General features: G+C 45.2%; 1 protein-coding gene across 1 annotated transcript in view; it reads right to left on the reverse strand.

Annotated features, from left to right (window-relative positions):
- Positions 1-12,439, reverse strand: part of GRB10 (growth factor receptor bound protein 10) — a 145,223-nt gene extending 132,784 nt beyond the window's left edge. The window contains exon 1 of the mRNA XM_017814902.1: positions 12,310-12,439. The gene's annotated coding sequence lies outside the window, so the exon portion shown is untranslated. The remainder of the gene's footprint in view (positions 1-12,309) is intronic.
- Between the last annotated feature and the right edge of the window lie 258 nt (positions 12,440-12,697).

Here is a 12,697-nt window from a genome sequence, read left to right on the forward strand (position 1 = left end):
TGACCATGAGAAGCAACACGTTCTTCCCTTCATCTTTTCCCCTCATCTTCCCACAGCATGCAAACAGTCAGCTTTATGTATGGATCAGTCATAAGACCTTTACCAACCTTCAGCATATTGCTAAACTATGTCAATGCTCAACAAGAATCCTTCAATATCCATAAGGTATTCCAGAAAAGTATGGTTTTACAATCCTATTTTGCACAGACGTCACTCATCCTCGAGAGAGAAATGGGATATTTGGGTGTCTGGGAGGGGAGAAAGCATGGCCACAGGGCTGCTGGGAACAGAATGTGATACTGCAGGTAGGTAGCCCTGGCTGCAGGGTAGGAGGAGGAGCAGCGAAAGACACTTTTGGAACCTCTGGGCTTTCAACCCAGTAAGCCAGGATTTCAAAAAGAGTTCACACACAAAGGACACACTTCCTTGCTTGGCTTTACAGAGTTACAACTGCAGAAGCAGAGGACACTGGCAGGAAGAGGTGTCTAAGACCGGCTACTGGTTGAAAGCATCATTGCCCACAGAATGCAACAATTTATGGCTCTAACATAGGTTTAGGCAAAAATTCACTCTGACCACACAGCTTGAACTGTAGTCAAACATTGACTTTAGACAAGCCACAGTTGCGCATAGGAAAAAAGGTTCAGTCCCAAGACACTTTAAAAAAAATAAATAAAGCAATTGATTTTAAAAACTACCCATCACATGAATGCTTCTCTGGCTGGATGAATCTTCTCTGAATCACTGCCAAAGTCAGTACAGATATGACATGGCTGAAGGCAAGCATACAAGCTGGCCAGATATCCTGAGAAGTGGAAGAAACTTGGTATTTGTATACAACCACAAAAAAAGTAATTTTATGGGCACACTTTGTCATTCATTACTTCCTTCACCTCAATAGCCCCAAATCCTACAGCTATGCAAACCAACCAAAGCCTTATGAGTAGCATTTGTTATAAAACCCAAACTTCATTCAGCAGTTGTATAGAGTGCTCAAAGTAAAACAGAGTATGGAGAGAACATGTAACACACATTTTGTCACTCTCCAAATGACCTTGCAAAAGACAGAAACTGTTTTCAGATGGAGGCAAGTCCCTGTAATGAAGGCTGAGAAAAGATCTCTTCCTCCATCCATCCAGGAGTCCATCTATAATAGAGTTGGTACCCAGCCAGAAAGACTGAGCCAGTCATTTAACTCAACTATTTTTGTGCTAAAATTATGGAAACAGCTATTCAGATATGTTTCTAAAGAGAAACCCCAGTCCCTGCTGTGCAATCCAGAACCCAAGAACCCAAACCCTAGATCTTCCCAAACTCTGTTTGGTAAAATGAAGAAAATCCATTACATGTCACCTTGCCATCAAAATTATTCCACATTTACCACAGTCAAGAATAATAACTGAAATTACTGAACTTTGGTTTTCAGTCTGTGGGGTGGTTGGGGTTTTTTTCAGGCTAAAGCGTACTAGCTTTAGAAAGGCTGAGAAATTTGCACTCTGAGGCAGCCCCTGAAGGGTCCCAGGAGTGCACGGGCAGGATCTGCCCCACAGCCACTAAAACCATTTCCTAGCAGGCACAAGAGAAGTCACCTCTAATGCTTTTATTTGACTTTGGTTACAGAAACCCCTCTTGGTCAGAGCAGGGTGGCTGAACCACCTTACAGGTAGCTGTGCAATCCTGAGACTGGAAACATGAGTCATTCCAGGAAAAAACACATTTCAGCTGGTAACTGGTCTGAAACAAGTATGTTTTACCACTACATTTCAGAGCAAGTCAACCCAGTCTCTGGTGTTTGAATGGCTATTACTCTTGATATTTTTCATAATATGAATAATGATGGATTTATTACCAGTTAGTTCCTCAGTTGCTCTGTTTTATGATGATCATATAAGATACAGCTAAACATACCTTACATAATCTTCTGAAACTGAAGGTGCTATTTTTACCTTTTTTAAATGTACAAGAGCAATAGTGACATTTTTATTATGGCTGAGTTGCTCAATAAAAACCCCACCTAGCACTAACATATTTCATATTCATTTTAAGAAAACAACCCAACAACACAGGTCTATTTTATTTAAAGAAAAAAAAGGGGGAAATTTAAAGACACAAGTAAAGACAACATCTCTTAGAACCACAGTTCAGGGCAACACACAGATCAGACACAAGGTTAACCCTCACACATGGTAGAAAAATTCCCGTCAGCCCTTCAATAGGTAAACCTTGCAAATACAGGCAAGCTTTGGAGACCCTCTGCAAAGCCAGGTCTAAGTCATTAGCTTGTTTGCTTACGTAGCTCCATAAAATTTTTTGGAATTCATAGAGAAAAATAACCTTTGTTGGATTGCCAGAAAAATTAGTAGGCTTCCCTGGCCAACCTGGCCCAGCAGTTAGCTATCACTGAAAAGAGATGGGACCTATTCTTCTCTTTCCCATTTCTTTTTCTTCCTTTCCCTGTAAGGGCACCTCACCTCATCTGCCTCACCGCATGCTTCCAAGAACTGATTCCATCCTTTAACTCAAAAGAAAATCGATCCCAGAAAAGACAAGTATGTGTGACAGCTTTCCTACCTAGTTATGGAGTTGGGCATGCACACAGGTAGTGAACAACCAAGCTGGCCTGAGGTAAGAGACCCAAATGCTCTAACAAAAACAACATCATCTTTTGGCAGCAGTGAGCTTTTAGCATGACCCACGTCCCTTGAGAAATGATGACCTGCCTCTCTCCCAGGGGAAAAGTTTCTTCACCTCTTCACACTGTAGATTTTTCATTAAAAAAAAAAATTTAAAAAAAATTAGCATTTCAACACTCAAAGAGGAAAAAATAACTTGCATCTCTGATGGCTGCACACACACTGTCTCCCTGAAACTCTATTGAGCATTGCCGAATTGACCTGGAAGGCAATTTCACACCACCTATAGACATGTCACCTTAGTTAACGTGCATTTTAAATGAGACCCCTGTAAAATAAACCTTGTAAACAAGAGCTGGACTGTTGGACATGAAGGACCCAAGAACTTCTCAGAGATGAATACAAGCAAAACAAAGTCAGGCTGTTACAGCACAGGATTCCTTCATTCAAGTTTTCAAAATTTTCCGTTTTCCAAACACTGTGAGAACCTGCACCCTGGGAAGAAGAGTTTAACCATTTCCGAGTAAACGAGGACAAATTATACATTTACCAAAATTAGCTAAGAATAAGACTAGCAAGACATCTTGCAATGCTCTTCTCCTACTGGAGGCTGTATCAGTACTATTTTCCAAAGGACACTGGGGAGGAAGTTATCCTCCAACAACAACTCAACTAGGTGTTGCAAGTGTTATCACACACCTAAACTCATCCTGTCATGCACAGCATCATCTGCAACAGCCTTTGCAATGCTTCTCTGACTTTTCATTTGTTAACAGTGTAATACTCCTTTGCTAGCAAGGAACTCCACAGAGATTCTTCCTGACCTTTTTTGGCATCAGATCTAGAAAAAATAATGCATGCTGAACACAAAACAAGTCTGAGTACACACCAGAGACGTCAGTAACCCAAATAGCATTTGCTCTCCACTCCTACAGCTAATCTCATAGTCTCCTTGCTCAATTCTCATGTAGCCTTTTAGAAAATAAACCCAATGCTTCTTCTAAAACCTTTCAAATGTTAAATGTGGTGACTATGTGTAATGCTATAACAGCCTGCCAGTAAAGGATATCAAAAGCTTCAGTTTATGAAAATTGGGTATAATCTGTGACATTCTATCCTGATCATTCCTAGAGCATTATAATGGGCTATTTTGATTGCTTTCCCCTCACAGGGTTGTCCTGGTGTCAGCTGGGATACAGTTAATTTTCTTTCTAGTAGCTGGTACACTTCCATGTTTTGGATTTAGGATGAGAACTATGTTAATAACACACTAGTGTTTTGGTTGTTCCTGAGGAGTGCCCACATCAAGTCAAGGACTCTTCAGTTTCTCACCCCACCAGCAAGAAGGCTGGGGGTGCACGAGAGGCTGGGAGGGGACACAGCCAGGACAGCCGACCCAAACTGGCCAAAGGGATATTCCTTACTATATGGTGTCATGCTGAACAAAAAACTGGGGAGATTTGGCTGGGGGGCAGTGGCTCCTGCTTGGGACTGGCTGGGCATCAGTCAGCAGGTGGTGAGCCTCTACATTGTTCATCACTTGTTTGTAGTCTTTTTTAGTTATTATTATTTTACCTTCCTTTTCTGTTCTATTGCACTGTGTATCTCAACCCAGGAGTTTTACCTTCTTTCCAGTTCTCTTCCCCATCCCACTGGGGGAAGCGAGTGAACTGTGTGGTGTTTAGCTGCCTGACAGGTTAAATCACAAGGGCCTTCGTTATAATCATCATTTAAAAACTAAAGCTAGGTGTGCAATAGCCAGGGAGGAGGGGAAAGAAAACCAACAAAACAAACAAAACCCCAACAATGAACCAACCAACTGATCAGGAAAAAAACACTACCACCAAAACCACTTTTGGCCTCAACTGTTCGGACTTCAGATTTCCTGGAATTAAATATTTCATAACAAAACAGGAGATGACAATGTTATAGCTAGTGAGCTTTTTCATGAACTGTTTAAAATGCATGCATTCTCCATCTAGAGCGTAGATGCCGGTGGCAAATCTCCCTTTAGCCTAAGATTTAGAAGCAAGCAGTACTTTGTCCTCACAATTATGCTGCACAGATATGTTTCTCTTGGAAATTGTTTACTACATCTCTTGCTGTGACTATGTACAGTAACTGGAACATCATAGTTAGAGCTGGACAGGAAAAAGAAAAGCAAACTGACCCATCAAGAAAGCATCTGACAGCACTTGAGCCATTTTTCTGCACAGTATCAAGGCTTGAATTCTGACATAATCCCCTGACATCTTGGATGATGTCAGCACAATCAGCTATTAGAATGAAGAGTGATCATCCACAAGACATTAATTCAGGAAGAATCAATGGCCTTGCAATACATATTTCTCCCTTAACATCTCATAAATGGACTTCAATACATTTGAGCCAGAAGGGAAAGCAGGCCTTTTAAGAAAGCTTGTGATATTTTTGTCTTGTGGCAAAGCTTTCTGAATTTTTAGCTTTTCCAGCTCCTTGAAGTTTAATTCCACACTTGTGCTTCGATATAATAAAAGCTCCTCGTTCCTTTCCAAGGATGCTCAGAGCTTTAACAGTACACTAAGCAAGACCAACCCACAGATTTTACCTTCCCCCAGTCCTTCTCACCCCCTCTCTCAATTCCCATTTAAGGAGAGAAAACATTCTCCTATCTGAATCCATACCTAGTAGTTTGGCAGAGATGAACATCATGGAAAAGAAGGAAAGAAGAAAGGGGGGAGGAAAAAAAAAAAAAAAATCCCTTCCCTATTTTTATTTCAGATTTGAAAACTTCTGCTCTAATACTTTCTATTACACAACGATGTTGTGCTATCATCCTCCATTAAAATCAATTATCTGGGAAAATTCTTCTAGCAGATTTTTCTCTGGAAAATGATCCAAATCCTTGCTGCCAGTTAGTTTTGACATCTAAAGCACTTTACAAACATATGAATCATGCATAGACACAGAGTCCAGTTGCAACTTCCTGACCAAAAATACGTTTAAGTGTCAAATCAGAATTACAGAACCACAGCTCATTCGTGAAAGATTTGGGTGATATTTTACAGATTCCTTTCCTCATGGTTTCAAAACTTACATTGCACCTGAAGATGACCTAGAAATAAAGTTAATCAAAGGAAAAAAATAACTTCTGAAAACTTACTCTATATTACAAACCAACAATATGAGCTGCAGCCACTTGATCAAGCCGTCAGAAGGGCAGAATTTAGATCCTGGCCATTGAAAGAAGCTTCTAAGTGTTCATCAAGTGCTAATCTCCATCATGAAAAGAATCTACAGACTTAGAGATTCTCCCTCCTTATTGATTTTCTCACCAGGGATGCATAATGGAAGAACGATATTGGTCTCATGAAGTATTATCCACCCTTACTTATCTGCAGCCCTCAGCAGCCACAGGCTCAGCTTGAATGCAGATGGCTCAGTTCCTCCGATTTCTCTGTTGCCACAAATTCTGCAGCAGTAAGTGTGAAGAGAGCACAAGGACCACCACACTCCGAAGTTTACTTTGTGAACAAATGTAGAAATCCCCACTGCTGCTCAGCAGGAGAGCTCCTTCCCACTGGGCTATAGGTTTATTCCAACAGGATGGCATGGCATTTCCTCTATGGTTTGCCTGCCAGGAAAGTAATTTCCTATTTTTGTCCTGTTGTGAGCTAGTAGAAGCTGGCATTGATGGAGGCTGGGAAGAATCAGAGGCTGGTTTGCTAGTGGTTTAACCAAACATGTGTTTACAATCACCCCATTCATCATGCCCTGTCTATGCAAAACTGTCTTTTTTTGGAATTTCCCCATGCTCCTTGGGTTTGGCTTCCAAAAAAGTTGAAACAGACTCACTAAGAAATACATTGTTTGAATATCATGGTTAGAGCAACAGAACTGTTGCTCAGTTGAAACAGTAATGATTACAATGGTTAACATTGTAATCATTAATGAAACTGTTGCACATTAAGATCAACATGGCTGCTCAACTTGTTGCTGACGGCCTAAGGATGACAGCCCAACAGCAGGAGGGTAAGATAATGGAAAAACCTCTTGCAGTCTTCTCCTGGAGTCCAACAAAAGAATACAACAGAAACAGGACACTGTTTCTTTCTCAGATGCTCTACAGCTTCTGCCCACAAGAAGAGAATGCAGAGACGGTCATGGTGTTCCCAGTAAGTTCATCTAGGGCACTTATCACCTCTATATCCAAGGATCATGACTATCACCATAAGGCCAAAGCTCTTTTCAGAAACATACTGCACAGTATAATTAAGACTTGCAACTCCCCTCACCCCCTCCCCAGTTCTCACTTCAGGGAAGAATAAATAGAGTCTGTCCCATCTTCATGTGGTAAAGGGAGAATTTATCTCTGCTAATCCTTTCTCAAGAAGAGGTCAAATTTTTCTAGCAAAGAAGCCTTATCCCATCATACCTGAACCAACATAATCTCAAAGACAGCAGTCTTCATAGCTGCAAAGAGCTCCAAAAGAGACATTTCACTTCTCTTAGTATCAACAAGGTAGACTTTCATGCCATATGCCTAGATTATGCAAGTTTTAGCCTAGCAATCTACAAGTTTGGTACAACCTGTAATTTTACTTCATATTACGCATCAGAGAACTACGCATTTTTCTCTCTGTTTTACTCTCTCCAAAGTTGATACCCAGGGATACAATGACCTACCAAAGGGTTCTGAAAGGCTTCAGCAAGAAAAAGATCCCTCACACTAATTTATAATAGTAGTTACATGCTGTATTATCCGTGCTACTGGAAGTCTCCTACTCTGCTAAAGAGATCATCTGATCTTCATGACAGACGGCTTTTGCTGTAGCCATTCAGGAGTCGTAATCGGCATTCCCCATGGGTTAACTAATTGGGATGCAATTAGCAAGTTTCATTAAAAGCTCTCTTGACTTGTAGATAAGCATTAGTGTTGGGCTTTGAAGAACCCACAGTATTCATCCTGACTATATTTTTGTTCAATCTACACCTGAGTCTCTGGTTTTTGCCTACAAAGGGTGTTTGCCAAGTAAAAATCCAAGCAGCCATATAGCTGCCACCACCTCCTAATGGAAGATGACTCGCCCAGTGCTCAGAACCTCATGGTTCCATGACTGACTCCTCACCATTAAACAGAAACCCCTGGTCTTTTCTGATATAGAGACCAGGAAAGACAGAACTGTTCACAAGGACACGACTCTAAAGTAGGGCATGAACTCGCCTTTAGTCTTGACAACCATGTCCATCTGCTCTGCATGAACTGATCCCTCTGCAACTTATGGAAGACCCTAGGAAAGCAAAGAGGGAGCTAAGTTCTCAGGCAATGGGTGCACATTAGTGTGAATGTGAAGATCTCTTTAAACAGTTTCAGGATAACCTGTCACTGATGTTGACTCACTTCTTGAATCCTTCGATATTCAGGGTTCTTATGCACATTTTAAGCCCAAAAGCTGCTAGAAACCACAAACCCCACCACTTTCAGATGAAAATGTACCTGTATGAAAAATGTAGTGCCTATATGTCTCTCTTATATCAGGTACCCACTGAAGAGACAGTATCCACAGGAATAAAGCATATAAGCAAAGGGACTGTAGAATATATCCAACCAAATCTTATAGTCAGGCTATTCCGGTTGTTTAATCACTGAAGAGATTAACAGTCTGTTTGCAGACAGTATGCCTCATACTGATCAACAGTTTTCTTTAATGCTGCACTCATAGTGGAATCTGGCTTCCTAGGACATTACTCTCCACATCCACAATGCAACAGAGGAGCATACTGAGTTTAAGTGGGAAATGCTGTCCAAAAAGATCATCCAATTCAACAGATGGCATGAGAATAAGAAAGACCTGGCACAGGACTAGTTCAGAAGCACACAGCTCAACATGTATAAAGAGAAGTCAGTGAGGTGACATCTGTTTACTTCATAATATTATGTTTCACAACAACCACTGGTTTGGGAGAAAAAGTGGTAGGAAACAAGACTACTTTGCCACATCCAAGTTTAGACTGAAAAGTGCTCTCCTGACCAGCAGGCAGTGCAAGGTTAGCAAACCTGTAAATAAAGTTCAATGCTAATAAAAGGACACCTTGTCAACCTCATTCCTTGCAATTCTTAAAAAGACTGGGGGGTTCAATTTTTTGGTAAAGGATCACCATTCCTAGATTTCCCTGGGTGAAGAGTCATAACTGGTATATTTTGGACATGGCCAGGAGCAGGTCCAGTTTCCAAGAAAAACAATCCAAACTTCTTAGCCTGCTTTCATACAGAAGGCTTACGCAATCACGCTGTAGCCAAGCCAATTGGCAAGCTGCATGCAAGCTTGACAGAGGCAGAGGTCTCAAGAGTTATCTTCCTTGTTTGTGAAAACACTGGGCCAGGTGGGCAAATGTAAGAAACACTACACTGTGAACTGGCACCAATACTCTCGTAATTGAGATAAATCCAAAGAAAAGCAGGCTTCCTAAGTCTTAGTTTGGACAAAAATGTTGGCTTAAAGTGAAGAAAAGCTTTTCTCTTGACCCCATTAATAAAGTTCACCCAGAGGTTTAGAGTAAAAAGGCCAGCAGAAAATAGCAAGGGTTTTGCACCACAGTGTTTGCTGCAACCAGTGAAATTTTTACTCGAGCAAATACTTAAGTGCATCCTAAAAATGCTTACCACTGGACATCAAAAGGTAACCCCTTCATCTACTCCCCCATTCCTGATTTCAGTGGTCTGAAGAAGCACCTGAGTGCATTTCCCAAACACAGATACACACTTCCTGAGACAGGGCTCAACTGGTCTAAGAAAAAGTTTTATCTAGAAATCTAGCCTCATTTAGCACGATCACCTCTACAACCAGATATAGAGAGGCATGGCAAAAGGGAGGAGAGGAGTAACAACATGGTCCCACCTAGTGTGACACTACCCGGGAGCCCCTCGGCTTGCCTGCTGCCACCGCTATGCACGCCCAGGGAAGCTGATGGTGCCTCACAGTCTAGATGGACATCTGTTCGTTCGGGGCTGTCAGAAAACAAATTCCCAGTGCAACACTCCCGTACTGCTGGCAGAAGCAGCGCATGACCCAGCTATGCCTCTCCTCTGCCAGCTGGGAACTCCCTGCCTTGGAAGGATACCTTCGCCAGAAAGATCCAGATACTTTTTTGCCCATTTACACCCCAAGCACAGATGAGAACACGACCAAAAAGCTCTAAAAAACCTTTGTGACAATTCTTGCTGGAGTCATTTAAGTGCTCACAAGACAGAGGGTTGCAAAAATTTGATTTATTCACAGAGTGCATAGTATACACTTTAGCAGAACTGAAATGCAGAGATCCATTTTGCATTTAGGCAGCGCTTTTGGACTACCTAATAAAAAACACAGGAATATGCTACTGAAATCCAGGTGTGGCTGTATCTGAGGATGAAAGCCAATTCACACAGCGCTCAGGGAGGGGACAGTTTGATTAACAAAACCAAGGAAAACCATGAAAGTACCACAAGATCTTTAATATGTAGCCAGGGCAAACAAGACCTACTTTAAGAACAAATAAAGTCCAAGTGAAGAAAATAAATCAGACTAGAACATGGTAAAATGATCACTGGAGGCAAGCGTCAGGGTCTGCTGCTCTGTCAGTTTACTGTTTGCAGTAAGGCTACCAAACAGTACTCTTCAGGCTTTGCTGTTTGCTCTATATTGTGCTGAATTTTAAAGAGTTTGGTTTTGGAGGAAAAAAAACCCAAGCAGCCTTGATATTAACATACACCTGTACAAAGATAGCCAGAGGAATACAGCTCCGGTACAGCTCTCCTTCTTATGCTGCACTGAGAGGTTAAGTCCTGAAGGAAGACTTACAAAGCAATGGCAAGTGCACCCTGCTTACCTTCTGCACCCTGCTTCAGTTCCAAAATGATCATGAAGCACAGGCAAAGCTCCTATTTAAAGTTTCAAGCATATTTCCTTTTTCCGTGTGAGTTCTCTAGTCTCCATGCATTTATGGTGGGTTTTTTTAACCTGTCCTCATAACTCACTCCTTTTAAATCTAGGATTAGCCTTGTTGCCCTTCTCCATACCTTTTCTAGAGCTTTAAGCACAACTACTAGTCTCTAAATGCAGGAATAGATTGAGTTGGACTGTTAATGTATCCTTGCAACCTTTATGAGGCAGAATAATTTCAACTGTCCCTTAGAAGCGTACCTTGAGGTGGTAGATACCCACATCCCTCCTATCCTGCTTGCTCTTGCTTTCCCCCAAACCCAAATTCATTCTGCTTTACCGAAGGGAAAAGCAAACCACATTCTTCGAGTCTGTTTTAGAAAACCTGATCAATGCTGCTTTGACATTCCAGCAACACATGTTCCCATTTCAACAAATGGGAACATTTCAGGCAGACCACCACTTCAGATGGAGTGGGGCTCCTGGCTGCTGAATCAGCACTTTCCATCCTGCTGGCAATACAGAGTTATGCGACGCTTCAAAGGAAAGCGGGGGAAAAGGGGGGAAAGGGTGGGAGGGGGCCCTGGCACTTAAGCAACAGAAGCGGGCAAGAGGATTGAGCAGGAGTTCATCTGCCAAACCAATTAACTGCAAACTGTTCTTATAACGATGCCACAGTTTCAGCCCCAGCTTGCAGTACCACAGTTATACAATGAGAGAGCCATGCGTGCACGGCTCTCCCCGGCGGGGAGCTGGGGCAGGAGCAGCCCCCCACTCCCCGCTATTGCGGGGCTCCTGGGCTAGCGCGGGGCTCTGGGCAGGGCCGGGGTTCCGCGGCGGGCAGGGCCGCTCTCCCGCAGGCACACGGCCGCACATCCCCGCCGCGGATAAGCAGTGAGGTGGCAGCACTCCGGGATGGCATTTCTGCGAACTGCCCATCCGCCAGCACTCCCGCAAACCCCGAACGGAGCGGGGGAAACACCGGGGACTTTCGGTGGCGGCAGCAGCACCGCCAACAGTTGGCGGGGCAGGACCTCACTCTCCTCCAGTGCGGGGCGACGGAACAGCCCGGCTCCCGGCACCGCCGGGGCGAGGCGCGCAGCAGGCGAGCAAACAAAACGCGGCAAAGAAGCCCCAAACCGAGGGAAAGGGCCGCTCCCCCGAGCCCCGCGGCAGCCGGCCGTCCCCCGTCCGGGCCCGGGGACGGCGGGTAGTGCGCCGGGGGCGCTCCCTGCGAGCACGGGGGGGGGGGGGGGGCGGCTCGCCGGCGGCCCCAGGAAAAGGAAGTTTGCTCTCCTCCTCCTCCTCCCACCGGCCTCCGCCACCGAGGAGCCGGCGAGCCCTCACTCACCCCGGCCCGACCCCCCCCCATCCCCTGCTGCGGCTACCCAGGGGCAGCCGCTGCCCCCCTGCGCGCCCCGCACCGCCCCCCGGCCCCTTACCTGCTGGGCGGGCGGCCGGCACCGACCCTGCCGGGCGCCGCGCACCCGCCGAGTCCGGGGCGGGCGCGGAGGGTCAGGGGAAGGAAGGGTCGTGTGAGCCGGCGGGGACGGGAGCGCGGGCGGGGAGGGGGGATCCTCCGAGCGGCGGGGTGGAGTGGGACACGGGCGGGGGAGGGCAAGCTCTAGGAGCCACGCGCCTCAAGAACAACAGTAACAAAAGACAAAAAAATTACAATTTTAGAAAAAAAAATTAAAAATAAAACAAAAAAGAATTGCAATTAAACAAATCGGGAGAGGAAAAAAAAAAAGGCAAAAAAAAAAAGCAAAACACACCCAAAGCGGACGCGGACGTTCGCGCCTCCGCAAGGCGTCCCTGGACTGCGGGAAGAGGTCTGCGGAGAAAACTTCTGCCTGCCCGCTGCCGCCGCCGATCCCGGTGCTAACGACGCCCCGCCACCACCGCGCTCTCGCCTCGCGCCCAGCTGACTCCCGGTGCCGCTCCGCCCCGCTCCCGCCCCATTCCCGCCCTGCTCCCGCCCCGCTCCCGCCCCCGCCGCACGCAGCCGCAGCCCCGGCCCGTGCCCCGCCGCGGGCAGGAGGCGGCCGGGAGCGCCGGTGGTGCCGGCGGGCGGTGCGGGGATGGCGTCCCCCCCCATCGCCACTCTCCGCCGTTCCGGTGCGAACGGGGCTGGGGGCGGCAGGTCGCGGGACCATGGCGGGT

The sequence above is a fragment of the Lepidothrix coronata genome, unplaced genomic scaffold, assembly GCF_001604755.1.
Source record: "Lepidothrix coronata isolate B3197 unplaced genomic scaffold, Lepidothrix_coronata-1.0 Scaffold47, whole genome shotgun sequence".
Classification (NCBI taxonomy): Eukaryota; Metazoa; Chordata; class Aves; order Passeriformes; family Pipridae; genus Lepidothrix; species Lepidothrix coronata.